A 19,694-nucleotide genomic window follows, 5' to 3' on the forward strand; every position below is an offset into this window, starting at 1 on the left:
AGTAAGTGTTGGGGTTATACATTAAAGCTGGGAATAAAGAAGCTCTCTGAAAGAATCCTTAGTAGGGACTAGGAAAGCAACTGAACACGATTTCCCTAAGGAACTGTGTACACTCTGTTTAGTGGGGTCACCATTTGTTAAGTGGCATTACCCATAAGTGAATCCAAGAAAGGGAAATCAGGATTTCAGTCCCTTCACAACCACAGGTGGCAAGGGACTTAAGACTTCTGTCCTCCTCTCCTCCTTTTCCAGGGAAGTCCCAGAACAGCTAGTGCCAGGGGAAGGCATGGGGACCCGGGATATGAGATTTCAACAAGACTCTACAGGACTAGATTTCTTATAATTAAAATAACTGAGAAGCTATGCGAACTGTTCAGCTTGTTGTGCAAAGATTGAAAAGGGTAAATAATTTAATAGATCATAGTCAAAAGTAACAATTGTTGGAAAACAAAATCATTTTATTTTCCCCACTGAGTTGAGACTGCTCAGTGATGCTAGGGTTAAGAAAAGAAGAGGAATTTTTCAGTGGGGACTATACATTTTAAGTTTATTAGTGAACATTTTTGTGTTATGGTGACTTTAATTTCCCCCTGTAATCTCAAAACTGTGCATACTTTCTTAATAAACACTTGGGCAATACGAACCTCACAGATATTCTGGGCTCCTGTACTCTTTCTCCTATTGAACCAAATTGGAGTTAACATAATTATTTACATTTCTATTATACTGTTAAATTAATTTAAAAATCAAAGAAAAGAGCAACTTTAAAACTCTTGATATTAGATGGATAAAAGATTGTACCCTTATGGGGTGAGTGGTATAGAACTGATTATTTCAAATTAAGAAATGTTCTTCACCTCCTACACTGCTGGTGGGAATATAAATTTGTTCAACCATTGTGGAAAGCAATATGGACATTCCTCAAAAAACTAAAAATAGAAATACCATTTGACCCAGGAATTACACTCCTAGAAATTTAACCAAAGAAAACAAGTTCCCTGATTCAAAAAGACATATGCACCCCTATGTTTATTGTAGCACTATTTACAATAGCCAAGACATGGAAGCAATCTAAGTGTCCATCGGTAGATGGATAAAGAAGATATGGGACATACACACAATGGAATATTATTCAGCCATAAGAAGAAAAACAAATCCTGCCAATTGCAACCACATGGATGGAGCTAGAGGGTATTATGCTCAGTGAAATAAACCGGGCAGAGAAAGGCAAGTATGGAATGATTTCACTCATCTGTGGAGTTTAACAACAAAGTAAAACTGAAGGAACAAAACAGCAGCAGACTCACAGAACCCAAGACTGGACTAACAGTTACCAAAGGGAAAAAGATTGAGGAGGGTGGATGGGAAGGGAAGGATAAGGGGATTAAGGGGCATTATGATTAGTGCACATAATGAGGGGGGGCACGGGGAAGGCAGTATAGCACAGAGAAGACAAGTAGTGACTCTATAGCATCTTACTACACTGATGGACAGTGACTGTAATGGGGTATGTTGTGGGGACTTGATAATGGGGGGAGTCTAGTAACCACGTTGTTCATGTGAAACCTGAGCATTAAACTGTATATCAATGATACCTTAATAAAAATAAAAAAGAAGAAAAATGTTCTTCAGTTAGTAAGTCTAAGGGTAGTCCCAAATGCAATCATTTGTGTTCTCTAAATCATTACATTGTTCTATAGGACACTTATTTACAACTTTTTTGCAAGTGACACTTAAACCAATAAAATGCATTTATAATTTTAAAAGTTCCCTGGGATGCACCTATCTTTCTATTGTAAGTGTGAATCTTTCTTTCATCAACCATCAAGTATTTATTGAAAATCCACTATGTGCCGGACACTGTCCCAAACAATGGTAATATTTTTGTTTTCATGGTGTTCATAAGTTTGGATAGTCATCAAAATAATGAATCAGTAGAATATAGTTAAATAAATGCTAAGGAAAAGCATGCATAGAGAAAAGCAGAGAGGAGGCACCCTGAAATCTAAGGTTTAGCCTTAGGAATTTAGGATTCAAGAAAGGAATGAGATTTTACTTGAATTTTGGAAAAGGATAAATCAGGCTGGAAAAGATTTTTTAGGAAGCATATACAAAGCTGATAGGAGAGAGACTTATATGTGTGAGATATGCTTATTTAGATGCTTGGGGACCTGTGGTGGGCATTGGGACCTGAGAAGAGGAAAGGACCAGCTCATAAGGGGTCTTGTCAGTTAACACCAAGTCTGTTGTGGTATGCAAAAGAAGACTCTATATAGATCTTTATAGAAATTTCCAGAGAAGCTTCCCACAGTTTTGTAAGCACAGCACAAGCAGACATTATTGGCCAAGAGGGCACCAACAGTCTCCTAAGCAATCAACAAAGACATTTTCAGCATGTGGAAATGTTTTACGCAGGAATTTCCCCACATCAAGCTTGAAAAATATATTCTTTATTCTAAAAAGATAGTTTATTTGCTATTCTTAAAACCTGTTTGTTTATTTTAATATAGAAATGGCTTACATTAAAAAATAAAACCCTCTCCTTGGACAGAGGTAAAGTTTATGGACTGTGTATATATTTATTTGACATGATAAACAAAATCTTTCTCAACCTGGGAGCCTAAAATGCATCTATAGGTCATTTCCCAGAATCATTGCCGATGAAGTTGTGACAGTTAGGAATGTTTTTACCACCCCATTTCATTACCATTTTTATAAAAATTCTAGAATGTGATATATAAGGAGCCCCTAAGAACATTTATAGAAATAGCAAGCAGTATTAACTCTCTTAAAAATAGGAAAAAAAATTAACAGACAATCCGAAGAATCAGTCAGTGTAATATCTTAAAGTATCTCAGCATCACTAGCAATTATTAAATGAAAATGAAAATCACAAATAACATTTCACACACATTATTTGGGTAAAAATTTCAAATCTATAAGAACTGCAGTGACAGGCACTCTATAACTTCTCATGGAAATGTAACTTAAACATATCATCCGTAGGGAAATCCCATCAGTTTCATGGTCCAACATAGACAAAATATATAACGCAACTCTTGGAAGATCTTAGAGTATCCAATTCATTATGGCATTTTACAGGACAAAATTTAACATGTATAAAGGTGAACACTTACCCATATCCTGGAGTTTAACTTCACTGCAAGGAAATCATCATCTTTGTCTTGTGAAATAAAATAGGAAAATAATCAATATGCTGCAATACAAAAATTTATTGAATTAAATAAATTTAGATTACATTTCTATATTTTCCAATATAATATGTACATATTCTAAATCACCACTATTATTAATTTATTCTCTAATTCTCCATTTACATTTTATAATGTAATGACTAACAATTTAGTGCTTTTTCCTTTTAAATTTCCCTTAATACAATAATGGAAATATTAAAAATGCAGAATCATGGTGTTGAAGTTGTCTTAAATGTTAATTATATTAACGAAGTAATCAATTTCACATTTAAAATATCATTACACTGTTAATTTTCCTGAGTAATTTCATTTTAATATTAAACTATAGACCTGTTTCAGATGTTACTACAGTTTGAACACTGTTACGCTTTGTGTAATTAGTTATGTAATATTTTATAGGAAACTGATTGCATTCTTGACATATATGATTTGAACTATTTCAATATCAATGCTCAAATCAGCTAATTTCTATTTTTAGACCAAGAATTTATATGAAAATATATAATTAGATCTTGACATTTTATTTTAATTAATTTGTATTTCTCTTTAATACTATCTAGACAATATAAGAAATACACTGACTTTCACATCATTAAAATAGTTCCTTTTATACAAAGTGTTTAAAAGATCAAAACAATTTAACAATTGATCAAGGTTTATATAATATGAAACTGAATGTATCACATGCATTTTATATCATTGTTCATTAATTCTAAATAAGCTCTGCTCAAATATATAATTCAATGCTGTATAGATTTTTACAATGAAATATGTATAGAGAAATCAAAGGTTCTTTTTGCACAGCCTGGGAATTAACACATATTTTATGGAAATCATGTTTTTGGAAAAAATGATTTGCTTTTCTTCCAATAAATGATTCAACTTCTAAACATAACTAAGTACAAAAAATGTACATTAATATAATTTCTAGTAAAAATTTAACTAAATACAAAAAAAATTAACTAAGTACAAAAAATGTACATTAATATAATTTCTAGTAAAAATTTCTAGTAAAAATAAAATTTCTAGTTTAATATTATATAAAGAATTAATCCATATATTTTGAAGCAGAAGTGAATGTGTTCTAAATCTAGTTTAAAATATGCTCATTGAGACACAGGTGCATCTGGCAGTGGACTGTTTGGGCTAACATACCTGGATCTTGAGCGACACTGTTCATTATACAGAAAATGTCAACCTCAGGAGAGTAATGGCTACATTGTTGCAGGGGTGAGAAAATTCTAAATAAAATATAGCAATTGGGGCCAAGCACAGACCCTCTATGGACATTTAAACTCATGTCAAAATGCAGTAAGATAATGTTAAAGGGCCCAATAGATCAAAACGATTGTGAAGCATTGTGACACAAGGTAGCCGGCACTGTTGGAGCACTCACACAAAAGGTGAAATAAAAATGTGTGCATGTATGTACAGAGGTATACACACATACACACACATGTAAAATGAAGTTTTGGCTTAACTAATCCACATCCACTCTGCTTGCGATGGTGGTGATTCCATTTTCCTGGTATGAGTAAGACTCCAGGCCTGGGGTGCCAACCATGGCTGCCAGTATTGGCTTGTGGTGGTGAGTGTCTCCTGCACCCTCAGAGGCCAAAAGGGGCCTTGAAGGCAGATATAAACTCAAGTAATTACAGCCAAATAGGAGGAAATACCACCTACCAGATGGTAGCTGAGAATTCTTGCTCATGTAAAAACATCTATGGACCCCTGAAAATAATTCGGAGGTATCAGCATTCCTACAATAGAGAATAGAGAGGAGAGTGTGAAAATCAGAGCTTTAATTGTGAATATACGAGCTGATGAGATGACTGCCATGTGTTTGGAGAAGGTGTATCGATATTAAGTATATTTAATTAATGAAGTCATAATTAGTAATGTAATTGGTTATATAATTACATATGTAATTGCACAATAACTACTATTCTTTTGCTTTATTAATTAATTTATTTTTCATCTTTTCTGTTTTAATATACAAACAGGGACAGGAAATGATATAATCCTTTGGAGTTGGAAATATGACCTTTGTAATAGTTAAATGTCTTGAAATGTTATACCCTTAGTTAGGTTTGGAGAGACAATTTTCCTCACTTACATGTGTAGACAATGAAATACATTCTGATCTGAACAGAAACCAGAGATGAGGGTAGACAAAATGAATCCTCTGACAATTTGTAGCTAAGGGACTATATTTAATATGGATTTGGTATTTAAATTCACAATACCCCTGTGACATAGGAACTAAAATTAAAAATTATCCTTAGAGAAGTAAATGACAATCCTGAGTATGGAGAGGAGAGAGAATTCATTGTAGGGGAAAACACACTTAAATCAAGCTGCACAGGATTCCCAAGAAAAACACTGGTGAAAATCAGATTTGATCCAACATTAAAAAATACACTAAGAAAATATTTATGACAAGCAATGTTTGAAGGGTAAACATATTGTAGGGTTTTAGATAACAAAACAGACTGATGGACTCTATGAAATAAATAGGAAAAAATGTTTTTTGCTTAAAAAAATTGAGACCTTAATAGAAACAAGGCATTATGAAAAAAACAGAAAAAATGGAAAGAAAAGTTACCAATTAACACAAAAATTACATAAATAGAAATTATGTCATTCTTGTTGAGGAGATAGATTCAATAACCTAATGATGTTAACTTTCCTTAGGTTGATTAATAAATACAATCTATTCCAGTAAAAATATTAAAGCATTTTTTTTCTAGACAGGTTGATTTTCATGTTCTATGGAAAAATATGTTAATAAAGATAAGAAGAAAACATTTATTAGTAATAAGAACTCTGAGTAATCATAAGCTGTATCTGATAAAGGAATATAGAATAAAGCCTCAATAAATAAGTAGTGTTGTATTGGTTTATGAATAGATAGACTAGTACAAAAGAAAAAGAAAGTTCGGAAATAGATCCAACTACCACTAGCAATAGAGCATTTTAATGGAGTCAGCATCTAGTGTGTGAAAAAGAGAGAAACATTTAACAAATATGTTGCAGAATAATACATAAGAAAGCATTTTGTAAGATATGAAGCTTTATAAAATTATTAATGAGTTCTGGCTTTACAAAAATAACCCTCTAAGTATAACTATTACAAATCAATTAAAATACAAATCATTCAACTTTTTTATTGCTGTGTTAATCATAACAGCAGGGAATCGAGCCAAATATTTTTTAACCAGATTTTTTTAATTTCTAGAAATAAACCTGATTTTGACACTGATTTGCTAAAACAGTGGAAACATCAACAATTTACAGTGTACACTAACTACAGAAGTTTCCAATCATCAACTGTGAAAAGCAGTCAGTTGTCCTAGATTTATGAGGTTAGTGTTTTAATAAGCAATTGTTCATTTTTGCACACAGTTTGAACAATAATAATTCAAGTGACTAAAATTCATATTGGCTTGGTGTTGCTTTTAATTGCATTTTAATGGTTCTGTTAATACATTATTTACAAAACCAGCTCTTGTACTAATAAATTTTACATAGATAATTTAGTATCTCTTTTTTCTGTTTTTCTTATATCAATCATTCCTATCTTTCTGGCATTATTTGTATTTTGTGTTATTGCTCCAATGTATTTTAATTCTTCTAGTCTCTCGAGTTTGTTTTCTATTTAACTTGTAAAAATCGAGCTTTGTTCATTGATACTGTGAGGACTATACCACAAAGAATATTTCTAAGAGAATATACTGTATTACCAATTTACTTGCAGATAGTGTCTGTTAAAGTGCAGGAGTTAGAAAAACAACCAGTTTGAATTCCTTCCTTTGGTAAAACATAAGAAGGGAATAAGAACAATGCCTAAGAAAACAGCCATAACTGTTAAAACAAGTGCTTCCACATATTCAATTAACTAGAATTTCACAAAGGTTTAGAAATCCAAAATTAGAGTTCGAACTTTCTCAGAAAATAAATACAAATATTGGTTTCTATAATCTAGTGGAAAAATCCTATGTTGGCATGTCATAACTGACAAACATCTGCAGTTTGGAGCATTCAGGGTTATGAACAAATGCCTTAAAAGCCACTTAAGGAAAGATACATTCAAATGTGTGTGCTGTTGGTTTTTAGCCCTAAGAGAAATGGCATTCATTGAGGTCAATCAGCCATTTAAAGCTTGGTTCAAGCTTCTAAGTTTATTTAATTTGTAATACATTTATAATTTTTCCGTGCCATGCTTTCCTCACAAGTCACGTTAGAGTAGCTGTACATTGAAGGAGTACTGGGTATTTAAATTCAAGAAAGATGTGAAATGATAATAATACAGTATAATTATCATTATGAGGGTCATTTTTAAACCATCTTGAGATTCAAACATTATTCAAAATGTATTTCAAAAATCAATCCCTTTAATTTCCTTTTTTGCATCAAAATGATACTAGAACCTAAGGAGAGAGAAATCAGTCTGTGAGACCGTTTTGAATCCAGTTTACTATATTAATGGCACTGATGTAAAGTTACACTTCAGGCTTGTGGTTTGAATTACTAAAATAATTAGGTTCAATATAAATGTGCTTCTTACATTTCCCACCTTCTCACATCCTTCAAGACCCAGCACCAACTCATTTCCACTCATCATTTTACCAGAACGTGGCTGCACATGGGGTCCTATTTCAGCTGCCAGAATTTTATCTGTACTTAGTAAGAGTCACCTAAGCAGGATGAAAAGTAAGTTGATTAACAAAAACTAGATATCTGAGATTATGCCTTTATAGGAAATATGGGGACTTTAGGAAAAGCAATCAAAACTGTAATTGCTTTTCCAAATTGTAGAAAGGGCTATTTTTTAATGAAGCCATATTTGTCAACATTAGCCTGCTGAATCATCTTCACTCACAGGTAATATTTTTTCAATACCTGCCCTAACTTGCTTGATTTTTAATATGCTTTACGATTACATTTTCTCATGTTTCAATTTCCATAGGCTCTGTAAATCATTTGTAAAACTGCCTAGTCTGTGTTTTAAAAAATACTGTTTCTGGTTCTGCCTTCTAGATACTTATTGAGAATGTGAAACATACATATGTATTAATTTTTCATGTGTGTGTGTATAAAGCAAATAGCACATGATTTCTCCCTCCCCTGAATAAATGCTAAGCACCTCCTATGCTATAGCTCCTGCTCTGGGTTCTGATTATTCGCCTTTGAACACAGCAAATCTATTGCCCTCACTCATGGATTTTATGTCTAGTGTGGGAAACAGACCTTAAACAAATAAACGTGTAACATAATGTCATGTAAAGGATGAGGAGAAAAAAAGCACAGTAGGGATGTCAAATTTAGCTATTAAAGACAGAGGACATCCAATTATTTGAATTTCAGATAAAGTCATGATTTTTTAGTTTGGGTAGGCCCCTTGACATACAAATCCATCATAATATAATTTAGACATCCTTATGCTACAAAATATTCATTATTTATCTAAACCTAAAATTAAATTAGGTGTCCCTCTTTTATCTGGCAATGTTAGTTCCAGAAGATGCTATTTAAAGAAAAGGGTCTCAGAAGACTTTCTGAGGAGAGGACATCTGAACAGAAACCTAAATGAAGTAGATATGTGCAAAAAAATCCTGAGAGAATAATCCAAGCAGAGGGAACAGTATGTGTGAAGCTCCTGAAATGAAAAGTCACTGCTGGGTTTGAGGAGAAACAAGAAAGCCAGCATAGGTGGCATGGAGGGAACCCGCAAGAGGATGGTATTAAGTGGGCCGGGCAACACTTGGGTCTTTATTCTAGATTTCATAGGAAGCTACTGAGCTGCTGAGAAACCAGGGAATGGTACTATTACTCTGGCTCTTATATGAAGAACAGACTGGAGGGTTACGAAAGTAGGGGTATGGAGAGGAATTCAAAGGCTGTTGTGATGATCTGAGATGAATGTGGTGCTAGAGGAAGAGGCAAGATATTGTACTGAGAATGCGTCTGTAGATCTTATAGGATGGGATGACTTGGGGTATGACAGAGAGAGAACTAAGGATGACCCTACATGTCGGAATGAGCAGTGTGGTTTGAAGATGGTTCTGGTTACTGAGATGAGGAGGAATCGTGAGAGGCACCTCTCTTTCTGAACTATCCCATAGTCAATACAACATGGTCTTCTGAAGAAGGTAGTACTAATTGACATGCTTCTCTCTATGAGAGTATTGAAAAATAACTGTGGGAGAGTAAAATCTGGTGTATTTGAATGAAAAGCTCATTATCTCCAGGTTCTGTGTGGTCTTCCCAAATCTAACAGTAATAAAGCAGTTGGCAGAAGTTACTAAGATTCATTTACATTTCTGCCTCCGTCTCTGAATTGTGAGTTTGGGGAGGAAAGTATCATAATTTTTCACCTTAGTGTCCCCATTACTAAGCAGAGTGCCCAGTACATTCCATTAGTTTGAACAAGAGTAAATTGCAATTTCTATCTGTCAAAAAAGTGAAAGACTATCAGGCATTTCCTGAGGTTAACCTAAAATGAACTCAATCTGTGTCTGCTCAATAAATTAATTGTGTGACTGGAAGTTTGAAAGCAGTCAAATGTTTACAGAAAACTTCAAATTCACATCACAGAAATCGCCTTGCAACTAAATCACCGCTTTGTTTTGTTTTCTGAATTTGTTGTAAAATATTATAATTAAATCTAATCAATACGTCTCATAACTGCCTGGTTTATGGGGTAATGGGCACTAGGGAATATTTGTTCAGAGCAACAGACACTGGAAAATATTTGGCTTATAAATCAAAAGAACAAAGTTTATCTCCAGCCTTTGATGGTGATTCCCTAGGAGAATCTTCCTTCTACAGAAAGTCACTATGTGTGGACCTAGCCTAATATAAATGGAAGAAAAGCTTGAGACCAAGCATATCAAGGTTTTATTTATGAAGTGACACTAATCAATTATTCTAAAGGTAGAGTTCTGTCCATATGCTGAGAGGGTTGCATCACATATTCTGGAGAAAACAGATAAATCCCGTGTTAAAGAATTCAGATTTAGACTCATATTTTGTCTCTGTGATGGTATTTCAAATCTTCTGTTTGTCCTTGTCTCTGAATCCTCTGACTTAACTTCCTTGGGCACTTACCTATAGCATGAGCTTTTTGAACGTTCTGGCCTCTAACAACAAGAGGACAGTTCTAGCTGTCCTTTACGCTGTCATGTGATGCCAGCTATGCTGTGCCCAAGAAGAGAGGTACAGAGGGCATGCCGATCTTCCCAACATAAAGCCAGGGTACACTGCAAAGCATCCACACACAGAAGCTGTAACCTCAAAATTCTGGATTTTCCTTCTACAGAGTTTTCAAGGTAATATCCGTGCACACTTATGCTTTCTTTTGCCCTGATATCTTCAGTCTTAAGGCCACTGGATATCAGACTCTGGAAATCCTTAGAGTGATTACATTCTTGTCCTCTTTGGCTAGTTACTACCTACCTCCCTCTTCTATATTTATAAACACTGAAACTAAAGAGAATCCACTGTGTATTATACTATTAAACATAGAGAGTTAATATAGTATGTTCTTTTTTTTAATTTTAACTTGAAATCTCTGTAGATTTAGATTCATTTGTAACAAATAATATAGAGGGTTCCCATTCACTCACTTTTTTCCAATGGTAACATTTTACAATGACCATTAGTGTAATTGGGATAATTACATTGATAATATCCTCAAATCTTATTTATATTTCACCAATTTTATATATACTCATGTGTATATGTTTATGAGTGTTTGGTCTATGCAGTTTTATGGTTTGTGCAAGTTCATTTTGTTACCACTACAGAGAAGATAAAGAATAGTTTTATCACCACAAGAATCCTTCCTATTGGCCTTTTATAACCACACCCATGCCTTCCCATCTCTGTGGTCTCACTTCTGGTAACCATTCATTTCTTCTCCATCTATATAATTTTGTCATTTTAGAAATGTTACAAAAATGAAAACATACAGTATGTAATGTTTAGGGACTTTTTCTTCACATAGGAAAATTCCCTTAAATTATACCCAAATTGTTGCCTGTATCATAGTCATCCTTCTTTATTGCTGGTTATAAATCTAATGCCATTTGTTTGCTATTAACCCACTGAAGGACATCTCGGTTGTTTCCAGTTTTTTACTATTATTAATAAAGCCATTAAGAATGGTGTATACAGATGTTTGTGTGGACAAGAGTTTTCATTGCTCTGGGATAGAATCCCAAAAGTGCAATTGCTGTATAGTATAATAATTGTGTATTTATTAACATAAGAAACTGCCAATGTCCTCTTTTCTGTTATTTTTTTTCCAGCTTTGAGATATAATTGACATATAACATTGTGTAAGTTTGATACACATATCCTCAAAATGATGTTATAATACAGTTAGTTAACACCTCCATCACTTCCCATAATTGCCATTTGATTTGTGATGAAAACAATTAAGATTTACTCTCTTAGCAACTTTCAAGTATATAATACAGTATCATTAACTATAGTCTCCATGCTGTACATTAGATCCCCAGAATTTATATATACTCTAATGAGAATTTGTACCCTTTGACCAACATCTCCCAATTTCTCTTCTCAACCAGTCCCTGGTACCCACCATTCTAGATTGTATTTCTACAAGTTCAACTTCTTTAGATTCCACATATAAGTGATAGCATACAGTATTTGTCGTTCTTGGTCTATTTCACTTAGCAAAATGCACCCAAGGTTCATCCATATTGTCAAAAATGGCAAGATTTCCTTCTTTTTTTAAAGCTGAATATTATTGTGTTGAATGTATGTATGTATATTTGTGTCTGTGTATGTATATTGCATCTTTATCCATTTGTCTATTGATGTGCACCTTAAATTATTTCCATAGTTTGGCTATTGGGAATATCACAGTAATGAACACAGGAGTGCATGTATCTCTTAGAGATCCTGACTTCCTTTTCTTTGGATATATACCCAGCAGTGGAATTGTTGGATCATACAGTAGTTCTCTCTCTGACTTTTCAAGGAGTTACCATACTGTTTTCCATAGTGGTTGTACCGATTTACATTTCCTTCAATAGCACACAAGGGTTCTCCCTTTCCTCCACATCATAAACACTACTTGTCTCTTGTCTTTTTGATAACAGCTGTCTTAACACATATGAAATGATATCTCATTGCAGTTTTGATTTGTATTTCCCTGTTAATTGGTGATGTCAAACACTTTTTTATCTAGCTGTTGGCCATTTAGATGTCCTTTTGGAAAAATGTATATTTAAGTCCTTTGCCCATTTTTCATTGGATTGTTTGATTTTTTTTCACTATTGAGCTTTATCAGTTATTTATATATTTTGGATATTTAACCCCCTTACAGACAGATGGTTTGTAAACACTTTCATTCTGTAGGTTGCTTTCTCATTTTGTTTATTGTTCCTTTTACTGTGCAGGAGCATTTCAGTTCAATGTAATCCCAGTTACTTGTTTTTACTTTTACTGCTTATGCTTTGGTGTCATATCCAAGGAATCATTTACAAGACTAAAATCAAGGACTTTTTTCCCTGATTTTTTATGAGAGTTTTACAGTTTCATGTCTTATGCTTAAGTCTTTAATCCATTTCAAGTCATTTTTGTGAGTGGTTTGAGATAGTGCCCAATTTAATTATTTTACATGTGGATATTTTTCCCAACATTTATTGAAGATACTATCCTATCTCCATTGTATGTCTCTGGCTCCTTTGTCAGGTATTGCTTGGCTATATATGCAAGAGGATACTTCTCTGCTCGTGCTACTCTTACATTTGTCTTTGCGCCTATTTTTATGCTACTAACTTAAAGCTACTAACAAACTGTTTTACTTGCTATTGACTTGCAGCATGATTTGAAATCAGGAAGTATGATACCTCCAGCTTTGTTCTACTTTCTCAGGATTGCTCTTGCTTTTCTAGGTATTTTGTGGTTCCATATGAATTTTAGCATTTTTATTTTTCATTCTACGAGAAATGTCTTTGGAATTTTGATAGGGATTGCATTCAATCTATAGATGGCTTTGGGTAGTATGGACATTTTAAAAATAATTTTCTTGCAATCCATAAACACATGATAAGTTTCCATTTATTTATGTTTTTCTTCAATTTCTTTCAATAAATGCTTATAGTTTTCAGTGTACAGATCTTTCACTTACTTGCTTAGATTATTCCTAAATATTTTATTGTTTTTGTTACTATTACGAATAGGATTATTTCTTTTTTGGATAGTACATTGTTTGTTTATAGAAATGCAATTGATTTCTACATGTTGATTTTATATACTGCAACCATACTTAATTTGTTGATTATTTCTAACAGTTTTTAGTGAAGTCACTATTTTCCATATATAAGATCATATCATCTGCAGAAACACTTTCAGTTCTTCATTTCTGATTTGAATGCTATTTCTTCTTTCTTTCCCTCCCTTCCTAAGTAAAATTTTTCATCTATTTTTATAGGTGTGTACTGGTACATCAGTATTTTTTTTCCTTTTTTTATTCTTTTTCCTGTGGTTAATGATGTTGAAAATATTTTCATATGCTCACTGACCATATGTATATACTCTTCAGTGAAAGGTCTGTTTATGACTTTTGCTTTTTTTTAATTGGATTGTTGTTCATGAATTCTTTATATATTCTATATATCAGCCCTTTGTATTATATGTGGTTTCCAAACATTTTCTTCCAATCTATAGTGTGTCTTTTCATCTTATTAAGGCTCATTACAGAAAAGAATTTTTAATTTTGATGTAGTCCAACTTGTCAACTTTTTCTTTAATGAATTGTGCTTTTGTTGTTAAGTCTAAGAACTCTGCCTACCCCAACCCCCTGAAGATTTTCTATGTATTTTTTCCAAAGGTTTTTTAATTTTACCTTTTACATTTAAATCTATAATTTATTTTTAGTTAAAAGTTATAAGATTTAGGTTGAAACTCAGTTTTATGCCTACAAATATTCAATTCCTGCAGCATAAACTGTTGTATTTTTCTATTGAATTGCTTTTTATGCACTTTTGTCAAAAGACAGTTGGTCATATTTTTGTTGGTCTGTATCTAGACTTTGTAGACCTTGTATTTCAACTGTATTTTAGACCTTGATGTTGGGTAGAGCAATTCATTCCACTTTATTCTTCTTTTTCAAGATAACTTTAGGTCTTTTGCTTTCTCTGCTTTTCTGTTAACATTTTACAATTCTCTATTCCTAAATTACTGAAAGCTTTTACCAAGAATGGATATTGGGTTTTATCAAATGCTTGTTCTATATCAATTAATATGGTCCTAAGGTTTTCCTTCTATAGTCTCTTGATATAGTGGATTACACTGCCTGATTGTTGAATATTGAGCAAACTTACATACATGGAATAAATCCCACTTGTGAATATTGTATAATTATTTTCATACATTACCAGATTCTATTTGCTAATTTAAAAAAATATGTCATTTTTTATTCAAGTTTTGTCCTTGTTCAAGAGCTTTGGAAAATATATGGTTGCCTTTTGTTTTGAATATTTTTCATTCGATAAAAATGAATTGGTATTCTGGGTTTTATACTTTAGAGTGTTTTTCTTTATTTTTAGTGTCCATTTTAGACTAATTCTTTAGTTTGTATTGCAGTAGTGTTATTATTTCTGGAAACATAAAACACTATGCTTTCCTCTATGTCTAAGGTGAGTAAAGACGTTTTTTCCCCACTGACTCTTGTTTGTCTCTTGACCACTGTATTTATTTCTTGCCTTTTAAGTTAAATCGTTTCTTTCACTCAAATTACTTTTGATAAAGTTCACTGGACATGTAAGATCATCCCATAAGTTAGAGGTAAAAATAAACAAAACCATGGATTAAAGCATATCAAGAGATAAATCTATTTGTCTTTAAATAATATTTTTCTCTTATTGGAAAATGTTTGCATCCATTATTAGGTGTCTGACTGTCAGTGCGATGGCCCAGAGAAAGTAAACGAATAGATGAGAAAGTATATGAGAAGAGACAGGAAGGAATATGGATATTAATAGGCCAGAAATACAATATCCTTTTCTCACAGTCTCACGTGGCCTACAGGCAGTCTGCTATAACTTAGGGGTCAGACAAAATGCACAGAGATTTTCGGTGTTGCTCTTAAAGTACCTCCATTTGCCTTAAGAAGTTCTGACATCAATTCTTCAGTGAAGACTAAATATGTGCCATGTGTGAACTTTAAAAACAAACTACTTTTCAACACTTCAAGTGTATTAGAACTGTCTGAGCAATTTCTTAAAGTTCACCCTTAGATAACTCAAAATGACTTAATGAAATTTTACTAACCTTTCCAAATATTGTACCTTGAAGCTAAGTATAAGAATGAGAAATTTTGGCTTGAAGGGTACTATTTCAAGAAGAGTGTAAATGCTTAAGAGTAAGGGCTATAAAAACATGTTTTTTCTTTTACAAACATAGCTACATATTTTCTTCCAGTAACATGACTATTGATTGACAAAATCCAAATTTGTATCATTGAAGAGTTTTATTATGTAAATACTTTGTTTTCCTATCGTGAAACTTTTTTGAATGGCTTATAAAATGATAGCTCCCAATACAAAATTGACCGTGGTTTAATGTAGTAACTGCCATTGCGTATGTAAGTTAGCTTTCATATAATAATTATTAAGAATATTATTATTTAATTAGGATATATAAGTAACACAAATCTGATGAAATGATTTCTCATATAACTATACCAATAACTAGAAATATAGTCATGTTATAAAATTTTAATACCTCAAAAAGATAATACAAATTTTAAAAATCTTATATTCACATTTACTTGGAAATATACATTACACAATCGAGTTATATTCAGCAAAGGCATAATCATTTCTCACTCACTAGTTGTTAAAAACTGGAGATACAAAAATGGAAAATGTTATTTTAGCATAGATATTTCCTTTTGTTCATTATTGTATTTTATCAAGAAATTTCCATAAGTTTGGACTTTATTTTTTAAGACTTTTTTTCTTCCAATGCACTTGAAAGAAAAAACTATGGAATATTTCATAAAGCATATTATTTGCTGGTCCCAGAAATGAAGAGAATCCAAAAAATATGATAACCAATAATAACAATTAGGGCATTCAGGCATACATTATTTTCATTTTCACTGAAATAACTGAGTATTTTTAAATTATGGTTATATCTTCAAAATCTGTTTAACTGGAAAACAGTTAAGTAAATGCCAGGCCTATCTGATTTAAAATGTCTAGCATTGATTAAACATTTCAATTCATAAATAATTCAAATTAGTCAAATATTTCATTTAATGAAAACCACGAATTTGGTGACACATTTAGACACATCTGTGTGATTTCCTAAAGTTCCTTCTCATATTATGTTCAGTGTGTAAATTTTGATTCATACAGAATTTAAGGCAAATGTTCTTTGCTGTCCAAGTCTCTATTTCCATCGCTTCTACCCTGACCCAGATCTACCTTTCAAACATCGGAAACATCAAAGCCGGCCTCCCGGCTTTTAAACTCTTATTCATGAGCCATCTGTAAACATCTTTCATGATATTCCCTTCATCAAAGATCATTATTTCTGAATGAAGCACCTATTATTATTTCTTACTCAGGGATGTAGAGGGGCCAGAGGACTTTTTCCTTTCCTTTCTTCCCATCTGGCGAGCTAGTTGTTAAACAGTTACCAGCACATCATTGCTTATAGCTCTTCATTATCTGACAGTGAAGATAACACTAACAGTGAAGATAATTTAGGGTCTAAGTGTGTGCCATAATTTATTCATCCCTTATGATTTAGGTAAATGAATGTTATGATCTATATCCTTGTTTTCATTACACTGCTTTGCTAACTTTTATCCCCAGTCCACGGTCACTTCTATCCCTGTATTCATCCTATATGCCGCCAGTTTGAAACATGAAATATTTAAATATACACAAATGTACACATCCTCTTTATTTATCTATAGCTTCCAAAATATGTGATAAGCCCTTTGAAAATAATGATTTATAATTCTGTCTTCTGGAGTCAAGTATATAAATTATTTTGGTAAGCATGTTAATATTGATAACTAACATTTTAAGCAAATCATGATAAATTTTAATATTTTATAGAATTTGAATAGAATACAAATGTAAAATATAGAATAAAAGAATAGAGATCCTGAAATATGTTTGTATACACAGCCTAGTGCATATACTAGAGAGAGCTGCAATTCAGTGACTGAAATAAGTTGGGTTTTAATCACTACTCTATCAGACACTAATATAAATGTTGAAGATAGAAGATATTCAGTTCTACTTTGTCTTTCGTAAAATTCAGTTTCTACTTTTATGATTTACCTAAATCATAAGGGATGAATAAATTATGGCACACACTTAGACCCTAAAGATGAGAAATATTACTACATATGCAATAGGATGATTGTAAAGAAAAAATAGAAAATACATCTAAAGTTCCTATGTGCCAAAATATTACCTGGTGCTTGGTGGCTGCAAAATCATTGTCTCCATTCCTCTAACAATTATCGGTACAGTATATCAATCTTTCAACTAACATAAAAGACGCAATTGGAAAAATATCAGTCTTTCGAAGCTTTATTAAAATACAAATTTCTACTAATATTTTCCATTCTATGACACTTATCTCTTTCACCATTCAGCTTTCGGTTATGTTAATAATAAGCCTGCCCATTTTCAGTCTCCATTTTCCCCATCTTGCAAAGGCATGAAAGGCTTCCAGTAAACCAACTCAAAAGAGGAGATAAGTAGAGACAACCTGTCATTATTGTGATCATAGAAATCTGGAAGTGATACTTAACAAAAACTGTGGCTGAGATATACCTATATATTTCTAAATACATGGACTTACAAGAAATCTTGTATAGAATGCATTGAATTCAACCTCATACTATGATCAGTTCTTCAAACTATTACTATATTACAGATTTAGTTTAACATTGTCATCAACTCTTAATTCAGAGAATTTTCACATCTAAAAATTTCAGTTATTTTTTACAACCTCTCTGTGGACAATACGATCATTCATCTCATAAGAGAAAAGACATTTCCCTTATCAGAGCTTCAGGGATGGAACTAGGTAAGAACTGAAATATCTGCTCTCTTTTTGCCTTAATGTGTATTTTAAGAATTCAGGTTCCAAGTGTATAACGGATCTCTATTTCTTTCCATATGGCCAATTTTGATTTGTATAAAGAGCCCATTCATATTCTACATAAACGTACTGACATCAATTGCTAATGGACATTTTCTGTATATCCTTGGCACAATGACAATTTAATTTTCACAGAGGCAAGCAAATACCCAGCTTGTCATATAAACATCCAGGCTTCTAATCAGCTGGTTCTTTGGAGTTGGGACATTATTGGAGAAACAACATTTTATCTTGCATACCAGATGCTGTCACCCACAGAAATATGACAGCATCATTTCTTAAACTCAAAAGACAGGTCAAGTTCCCAAAATATCATCCCGGCTCTGTATTACATTTAATAAATGTTTTCCTTTTAACTGTAGAGCCTTAAATGATTAATCAATCTCCAGGTGATTACACTGAAATGCTGACACCTGATATAGATGATAGGTCATCGTTAAGCAAGGGAAAAGGAGATTGCATTTAGAGTATTTCTACTTGGGATATAAATATTTATCTGAGCGGCATCCTCTAGCCCTAAGGGGGCGCTTGTCTCTGTTATTACCTTTTATAAATTCCGATAACTACACAACACAATGGGTTTAAATGATACAGTGAAATGATCAAGTCTTTTTGGAGGGAAACTAGTTTAAATAGGATATTCAAAAGCCTCAGAGTAAGATTTTAAACTTGAGTACCCTTTGAGTTCCCCGAGGCAAATCCAGGTCGTTCTGAAAGTTCAAGTGTCAGGCTGCCTCTAACTCCAGGGAAAAGGTTTTTATTGAGAAAGTTCTGTCAGCAGGTATAATTGTTCTAAGATGTCTTCATCTCAGAAAACTCTTTTGTAAATAAGGTATAAAAATCCCTTTTGTCCAAGAATTTCCTTTATATATTTACTCTACTCTCCTTCCTTTATTGAGATCACTGAACAAAATTAAAATAAATGAAGTAAACCCAGTAAAATTCATTAATTTTCCACAACAGGGCACAAATATTTGCAGCAACATTATGTCCCCAAATGTAACGGAAAAATTTATTTGGATGTAATATTTTGTAGGGAAGAAAAGCAGTTATTTTCCAACCAGAAAACTTGAAAAGTTTGAATAAGCTTTCATTTTCAAGATATAAGTTTAGAAAATGTTTGGATTATAAATTATATCTCTATCAAAAAAAACTAAGAGAGTTCAATGTACATATACATATTGGAGTTTTTAGAAATGCAAATGTGAATTCATTTGACAATGACTTGTCAAGTCTCTAGGGATTCCAAGTTTAATTTTCATTTGATAAATTGGTGCTTAAGAGATGAAACTTTTACAAAAAGAGAAT

The 19,694-nt window shown here is 32.6% G+C and overlaps 1 long non-coding RNA gene across 1 annotated transcript in view; it reads right to left on the reverse strand.

Moving 5' to 3' along the window:
* Positions 1 to 4,908: 4,908 nt before the first annotated feature.
* Positions 4,909 to 19,694, reverse strand: part of LOC118927656 (uncharacterized) — a 240,672-nt gene continuing 225,886 nt past the window's right edge. Inside the window, exon 3 of the long non-coding RNA XR_005030909.2 lies at positions 4,909 to 4,975. This is a non-coding gene — a long non-coding RNA (uncharacterized LOC118927656). The remainder of the gene's footprint in view (positions 4,976 to 19,694) is intronic.

Source organism: Manis pentadactyla, chromosome 16, assembly GCF_030020395.1.
Source record: "Manis pentadactyla isolate mManPen7 chromosome 16, mManPen7.hap1, whole genome shotgun sequence".
NCBI classification, from domain to species: Eukaryota; Metazoa; Chordata; class Mammalia; order Pholidota; family Manidae; genus Manis; species Manis pentadactyla.